Source organism: Helianthus annuus, chromosome 3 (assembly GCF_002127325.2).
Source record: "Helianthus annuus cultivar XRQ/B chromosome 3, HanXRQr2.0-SUNRISE, whole genome shotgun sequence".
NCBI classification, from domain to species: Eukaryota; Viridiplantae; Streptophyta; class Magnoliopsida; order Asterales; family Asteraceae; genus Helianthus; species Helianthus annuus.
This window is the reverse complement of record NC_035435.2, coordinates 51,958,741-51,967,440: the sequence shown is the minus strand read 5'-3', so window position 1 is coordinate 51,967,440 and position 8,700 is coordinate 51,958,741.

Here is an 8,700-nt window from a genome sequence, read left to right as displayed (position 1 = left end):
TCAATCTCCTGGTCAGGATCAAAACCAGGCGGAAAAACAGGATCTGAATCATCATCAACATCATGATCAAACTCGAAGCTATGGATGGGAACCGGTGCAGCTGATGACGCCATGCCCGGGTCGGCGTCGTGTGAGTGGTGCTGCACTCCCTGCGTGTGCGATGGTGCGGACGCCACAGACTCAAAGGAGTCTGGAACAGGTGAATGAATGGGAGCCTCCTCTGCAGGAGCATCAGCAAGAAGTAGGATATCACCAGCAGCAATAGGGATCTCACTCTCAAGGTCATCCTCAAGTGGGTCCTCCTCAAATAAATCGATGTCATCGTCGGAAACAATATCGATGGGCATATCAACAACAGGATAAGCAGCAAGGGGCACAGGAGCAGGGATCATCGCGAGTGGTAAATCCCCAGCGAGATGGCCATCAGCAGGCTCGGCTACGACATCAGGCAGCGCAAAGGGCTGGAAGTCGTCATCGTCTGTGCTGGTAGTATCGGAAGTGTGAACCTCATGCTCTGATGAAACTCTGTCATCTGGTACTATAGCCATGGGATCTGTAGTGTCTGAAATTCCAGTATCTGAAGAGGAAGGCATAATGTCTGTAACACAAACACACATATGCACAAGCAATCAATCATATAATCAAATAAACATGTTAGTCACCAATAAGCAATCAAATAGTTCTCCTAGTCCCACTAGTCTAACCTCCCAGCCTCTCAGACTACCCTCCCAGCCTCTCAGACTGAACCTCCTAGTCTCTCAGACTAATTCCCTGGTCTCCCCGACCAAAACCTCCCCAATCCTAAAGATTGGCCCCTCAGTCTCCCTGACTGAATCCCTGGTCTCCCCGACCAACCTCCCAGTCGATAAGATTGAATCCCTGGTCTCCCTGACCAACCTCCCAGCCTTTAGGGCTGACACCCTCAGTCTCCCCGACTGAACCTCCCAGCCTCTAGGGCTGAACTCCCTCAGTCTCCCCGACTGAACCATAAATTTTAAGAAAAAAGTGCTCAAACTTTTGTTTATGAAAATGTTTTGTATCCGGGATTTGGACGTAATGTATGCAATGTAAAAATGTTTTCGTGAGAGCCCTGGTGATCATAGTCTAGACTCGAGAAGGAATCCTAGTTCGCTATGATCAAAGCTCTGATACCAAGCTGTCACACCCTGGCTTTGCGGAAGCGTGGGTTTATTTGGTGTGACTTCTTAATACCATAGCTTAACCACAACAAAGCTATATGAAAATAAAACCATGATGATCATCCATTACTTCACGTTTTAAAAATAAAATACCACAACATTGTTTTAAAGTTGACACATGCAACGAGTTTATAACACAACATAATAAAAACCTTGTTCATAAGACACAACCACAAACATGAAATAAACACAGTTGAAGACTTGTGAATCGTCCAGGCAAAAGTCACAATCCCTAAATGTGGATGACATCACTTCTCTACTGTCACACCCCCAAATTACCACCTAGGGAATGTCCCTGTTGGGCGTGTAACTACCAGCAATGAGCCACCAATTACATTGAATCACAAGTTCAAAACAAAGTTTCATAATTATCATTAATAAAAATTCAAACACAAGTTGTTCGAAACCATCAAATTCAGCGGAAGCGTAAACGTATCACAAAGTATATGTTTCATATCATCAGAGTAAATAAATATTCGATAAATAACTCGACTATGCAACCATGACCACTCGCGCCCTCCAGCCAGCAAGTTCCTGTGTTCCAAGTACCTATGGACCTGCGAGCATGTAACACACGTATCAGACAAAGCTGGCGAGTTCACAGTTTTAGAAAACGTTTGTTACCCATTGTATGAAAAACAGTTCAATAACCAATGCAAGTAATATTGTTAATATCTCATTTCCGAACAATGACGGCTCCTGAATACACGACTGCCCTTCCCACGTACTCCTATCCAGTACTGGGCCAGACTGGGTCATTAGTTCACCTCCGTCCTCTACAGGCACGGGGTGAGGGTGCCAAACCTAAGTAGCGCTACTAACTAATACCCGATGAGGGACTTACAAATGATGATAGGTGAGATCATTAACCAATATACTCGTTTTTACCCAAAGACTCATTCCCCCCATGGAATACCCACTGACTGTCCCCAACCACTGGGACGCATGCTCGAATGTAGTGAACTCACCTTTGATTTGCTCGGTAAGACTAGCTATGTTTTCAGTTGCTCAAAACAATCCTATCATAGTTACCGATATCAATTAGACTCTTGTACAAACATCCACTTATTTAAAACAGATTGTAGACATAGATCATTCATCTCATGGCACGTATGGCGTAACAATTAATTAATTTATTTCAAGGTTTACATCAAGCATACTCCTTGTTCACATAACGTACACATACAGTCCAGTTCTCAACGGTTCATTCATGTATCTACTGCACTATCCAAATGCTTAACTTATAATCACTCAAGCATGTGGTACACATAGGTACATAACCTGTTCGTTCATGCCCCAAATCCGGCTATTAAACATGTATGACGCAAATAATAAAGTATACATATATTATAATTATTAGCACACTAACATACATTGCACATCAAAACATATCAGGCGAAGGATCACTGCCTTGGCAGTCTTACTCGGCCCAAAGTTACTGGCCCAGTCCGGTTATGCTACTCAATTGACTCCGGCCCTAGTTATACACTGTGCACCGTTTTGTTTGTGGCCTAAAGTCGGCATAAGGAAGGTATGTGTTCGGCGGTTATAGGCAGCCCAATATCACAAGCTGGTTATTATCAAAAATCCTTGCAATATTGATCTCAACTACTACCATACCACAACAGACAAAACACCCATACATTCACATGCAACATCTTTCAATTATACCCACATGTAGGACTCACACATTTCTAGGTGCTGACAAATTATTGAGACTCACAATGCTCCTATTTACAAGTTATCACTATCCTTTGTTTTGTCAACAAATATTAATTATTCATGTATTTATCACATGCACTTGTCAACATCAATCACACACATAGATATTCACAACTAAAGATTCGACTCACACATATATATATCTCTATATGGCTGCCAACATGAGTCGTAGGAATCCCCCCCAACACCCTAAATAATCATTTGACCATATATGAACCTTGTATTCTTCCAAGGGTTTACTGTCATGTAATCAATTAAATCTACAGAAAGTTTCATGCAACATCTAGTATCACAACTCTAATATCATACACATCACCCAACAAGATTATCAATGTAATTTAAACAAGATAACTACTGACTCACAAGATTCTGTTGGCTGAGATAGTGCCTCGAGAGAGTTGTCTCGCTGCCGTCACAAGTAGGAAGTAATAGGGTTGCAAATGATAGGGTAAGAAAGACGGTTACGCATAATGAGGTTATAAAGCCTATGGTTAAACGAGTGGGCCGGTTGTGGTTTGTTAATCAAACTGTGATGTGGTTGGGCCGATTTTTCTACATGCCCACACAATGACTTGGCCGGTTATTCAGAACCACGTGTAGCCGTATTTCGGGTCTAGCCCAACCACTCATTAATCGGTGTCACATGTCAAGTTTGGGTTGAGTTCAATCCACTTTGTTACACGTGATGTTTCTTAGCCAAACAAACACACCCCCACGATGCACCACTACCACAATATGTTAGTACGTTCACGGGTTACGGGTCGAATAAATGAATTAAAACAAGAATGAAGGTATCATAAATCGAGACACACTTGGGGGGGGGGGGTGTAGGGTTTGATGTTGTGGTTAAGGATTTTACAAAATGTTTACGTTCAATCATCTTATATGGTTAATACTTAAACAAGTGGGCCTATTCATGTTTCCTTAATCAAGTGAGCCGGTGATCAATGCTTTGGGCCGAAATCCTAATGAAGTTACACAAGGCGTGTAATGGGCTTGTTTAGTGTAATGGGCTTGTTTAGTCCATGGCTATATTGATAAGTGGCCCATAAGCATACAACCCAAGGTTTAGTTTTTCTAAATCAGTTGCACGACGCGCGGAAGATTAATTTGTTAAACGTACGCAATCATGTACAGTTAGTCAATTAAATGCACGTGATCAGATAGTGATATGCAATGCAGGCATATAAACATAAAAGCACACCCTAAAAGTTGCGGGGTTTTCGAGTAATGCTGACCTTAAATATTCAGGTTGTCACATCATCCCCAACTTGAAAGAAATTTCGTCCCGAAATTTGACAAGTATGCATAGAGAGGTGAAGTGAGGATTCACAATTGTTGCGGATCTTTCTCTGGTGTGACATCATCCCCAACTTGAAGAGGAATTTCGTCCCGAAATTCGCCAATCTTACTAGATTCGGTCTTTTCTTCGGGAAAAAGATGTGGATATTTGAGTTTCATTTGATCCTCTCGCTCCCATGTGAACTCCGGTCCACGCCTTGAGTTCCAGCGAACTCTAACAATGGGAATACGACTGTGTTTACGCACTTTGACCTCACGGTCCATGATCTCGATGGGTTCTTCAACAAACTGTAGCTTGTCGTCGATCTTTAACTCTTGAAAAGGTACCGCTAATGGGTCGTCAGCATAACACTTCTTTAACTGTGATACATGAAATACGTCGTGAACATTACCCAGCTCAGTAGGTAACTCCAACCTATAAGCCACCTTACCGATACGCTCCAGAACCTTAAACGGCCCAACATAACGTGGGTTCAGCTTGCCACGTTTCCCAAAGCGTACAACCCCTTTCCACGGTAAGACTTTCAGCATGACCCGGTCATTCACTTCAAACACTACCTCTTTGGCACGCTTGTCCGCATAGGCCTTCTGGCGGTCACGAGCAGCTGCCATACGTTCCCTGATTTTCACGATCATATCTGAAGTTTCGAGTACCATCTCAGGACCTGTGATCTGACTATCCCCCACCTCAGCCCAACAAAGAGGTGAACGACACTTCCTCCCGTACAATGCCTCAAATGGTGCCGCCTTGATACTGGTGTGGTAGCTGTTATTGTAGGAAAACTCCACCAACGGCAAGTGTTTCTCCCATCCTTTTCCAAAATCAATCACGCATGCCCGCAACATATCCTCTAGTGTCTGAATAGTGCGTTCACTCTGACCATCCGTTTGCGGGTGATAAGCCGTGCTCATATCGAGACGTGAGCCGAACGACTTATGCATAGCCTGCCATAATTCCGAAGTAAAACGAGGATCTCGATCAGAAATAATAGAAGTCGGCACCCCGTGCCTAGAAACCACCTCTTTAAGGTACACTGCTGCGAGCTGCGAATACTTATCTGTCTCCTTGATCGCTAAGAAGTGTGCTGACTTTGTGAGACGGTCGACAATCACCCATATAGTATCGTTCCCAGCCTGTGTTCTAGGTAACCCCGTAACAAAATCCATAGCGATCTGTTCCCATTTCCACATGGGTATCTCTGGCTGCTGAAGTAGACCCGAAGGTTTCTGGTACTCTGCTTTGACCCTAGCACAAGTCAGGCACTTACTCACGTACGTTGCGATGATAGCTTTCATATTCGGCCACCAATACATAACCTTGAGGTCTTGGTACATCTTATCGGACCCTGGATGAATAGAATATCGTGACTTGTGTGCTTCGTCCATTACAAGCTCTCGAAGATCACCGAATGAAGGAACCCATATCCGTTCCATGAAGTAGTGGATACCGTCAGACCGTTGCTCGAACTTCTTCTTGTGTAGACCTCGTAATCCTTCAGCCTCTATGTTTTCTTCCTTTAATGCTTCAATCTGAGCTGAACGAATTCGAGCAGGTAAGTCAGAGTGAATAGTAAGCTGTAGGGCACGAATATGCTTCGGCTTCGGTTCCTTGCGGCTGAGAGCATCCGCTACAACGTTAGCTTTACCCGGGTGATACTTGATGGCGCACTCGTAATCATTGAACAACTCTACCCAGCGACGCTGACGCATATTCAATTCTTTCTGGTCGAAAATGTGCTGAAGGCTCTTATGATCAGTATAGATGGTGCATCTCGTGCCGTAGAGATAATGCCTCCAAATCTTCAGTGCAAAGACCACTGCTCCTAGTTCCAAGTCGTGTGTCGTGTAGTTTTTCTCGTGTACCTTCAACTGACGAGAGGCATAAGCTATCACTTTCTCGCGTTGCATTAACACGCAACCGAGACCCTGAATCGAAGCATCACAGTATACCACAAAATCCTCAGTACCATCCGGTAGGGATAGAATTGGCGCGCTGCATAACCTTTGTTTCAAAAGCTGAAAGGCTTCCTCCTGTCTTGTTCCCCAAGAATAAACTACCTTCTTCTGTGTTAGTGAGGTGAGTGGCTGGGCAATCTTTGAGAAGTTCTGAATAAAGCGACGATAGTACCCTGCTAGACCGAGAAATTGTCGCACCTCTGAAGGATTCTTTGGTGCCGCCCAATTTCTAATGGCGTCGATCTTGGCAGGATCCACATGTATGCCCACCTCGTTGACTATGTGCCCCAGAAAATGCACCTCCCGAATCCAAAAATCACACTTCGAGAATTTTGCGTACAACTGTTCCCTCCTCAGGAGTTCTAGGATAAGGCGTAGATGCCGTTCGTGGTCCTCCTTGTTCTTGGAGTAGATCAGGATGTCGTCAATAAAAACTATCACGAAGTCGTCAAGGTATGGCTTGCATACGCGGTTCATGAGGTCCATGAAGACCGCCGGTGCGTTGGTTAACCCGAATGGCATAACCAAGAACTCGTAGTGACCGTATCGCGTCCGAAACGCGGTTTTGGGAACGTCCTCTTCCCTGACTCGCACTTGATGGTAACCCGACCTTAAGTCGATCTTGGAGTAGAAACTTGACCCCTGCAGCTGGTCAAACAAGTCATCGATGCGAGGTAAAGGATAACGGTTTTTGATTGTCATCTTGTTGAGCTCGCGATAATCTATACACATTCGTAAGGACCCATCCTTCTTCTTCACAAATAAGACTGGGGCTCCCCAGGGAGAAGAGCTAGGTCGGATGAAACCCCTATCCAACAGCTCTTGGAGTTGGTTTGATAATTCCTGCAGTTCCCCTGGCGCAAGACGATAAGGAGCACGAGCAACTGGAGCTGCCGCTGGGGCGAGGTCAATCTGAAATTCCACCTGACGATGTGGAGGTAAACCAGGGAGTTCCGCAGGAAATACGTCAGGATAGTCACGAACAACTGGAAGATCCTCAATCTTCCTTTCCTTAGGCGATGAATCAGTGACAAGAGCCAGTATAGCAGGATAGCCCTTACGCAAATACTTCTGAGCCTTCATCGCCGAAACAATACTAACTGGGGTCCCACTACGATGACCCTGAACTGATAGCAATTCCCCACTGGGAAGGGGAACACGTATGATCTTCTCCTTACAGAGAATCTCCGCTTGATTCTTGGACAACCAATCCATACCAACGATCACGTCAAAACTTCCAAGAGTAATAGGAATTAAGTCAATGTCGAAGACTTGACCCAGAAGGTCGATTTTACACCCGAATAGAACATGCGTAGCTTCGATCGTTTTACCATTTGCGATTTCTACTATGTGTTTCATTACGAGAAGTGTAGGACTTAATCTTAACTGAGAACTAAACCCTAAAGACACATAACTCCAGTCGGCACCAGAATCAAATAAAATAGAAGCAATAACACCATTCACTGAAAACGTACCAGTAACCACGTTGCCGTCGTTCCGCGCTTCACCAGCTCCCAGCACAAACCCGCGCCCACGCGCTACATTACCCTCGTTATTCCCCGCATTATTGTTCCCGTTACCACTCCCTGTGTTCTGCCTCAGCTGAGGGCAGTCACGCTTGAAGTGCCCCTCAGCCCCACACTGATAACACCCTCTCTGATTACCCTGAGTTTGCTGAGGCTGTTGCCTACCCGTCTGCTGCGCTGGCTGCTGCTGAGCTGGTAGTGTGGTCCTACAATCCCTGGCCAAATGCCCTGGTCGATTACATCGATGACAAACCCGAGCACACTGCCCCTTGTGATGATAGTTACACTTGCTGCACATGGGTAGCTTCCCCGCATATGATCCCTGCCCTGATTTGTTACTCGAGTTCTGATTCACTGATGCTGTCTGACTGAAACTGCGGGTGCTGCCAGTATCCGTCTTCTTCTGAGGCTGTGCAGAGTTGGACCCCTTGTCCATGTCGTTCCACCTACGTTTGCCATCAGCAGCAGATGTAGTGGAAGTAGTGGCAGCTGTGGCAGTGCTAGAAATACGAGGTGGCAATGATTTGCTCTCCACTTCCTGGTCCACGATCTTATGTGCCAGTCTAACGATCTGAGTGAGGTTATTGAGGTTCGCAGCTGTAACTAAACCCTTCACCCGTGAAGGTAACCCCTTAATGAACAACTCGATCCTTCGGGGCATGGGTCGGGACAAGTTCGGACATAAATCAGCTAACTCATACGACCGCTTCACATAGGCTTCAATTTCAGACCCCACCATTTTCAGATCATAGTATTCATTCTCTAGCTTCTGTATTTCATCTCGAGGACAGTATTCCTCTCTCATCAGTTCTTTGAAATCCTCCCACGTAGTGGCATTTGCCGCCTCAATACCTAGCAGTTGGACCTGAGCATTCCACCAGGTCAAAGCGCCATCCTCAAGTGTGCCTGCTGCAAACTTTACTCTATCACCAACTGGGCAGTTACATATCGCAAACACTGACTCCGCCTTTTCAAACCAACGTATAAGTCCTACA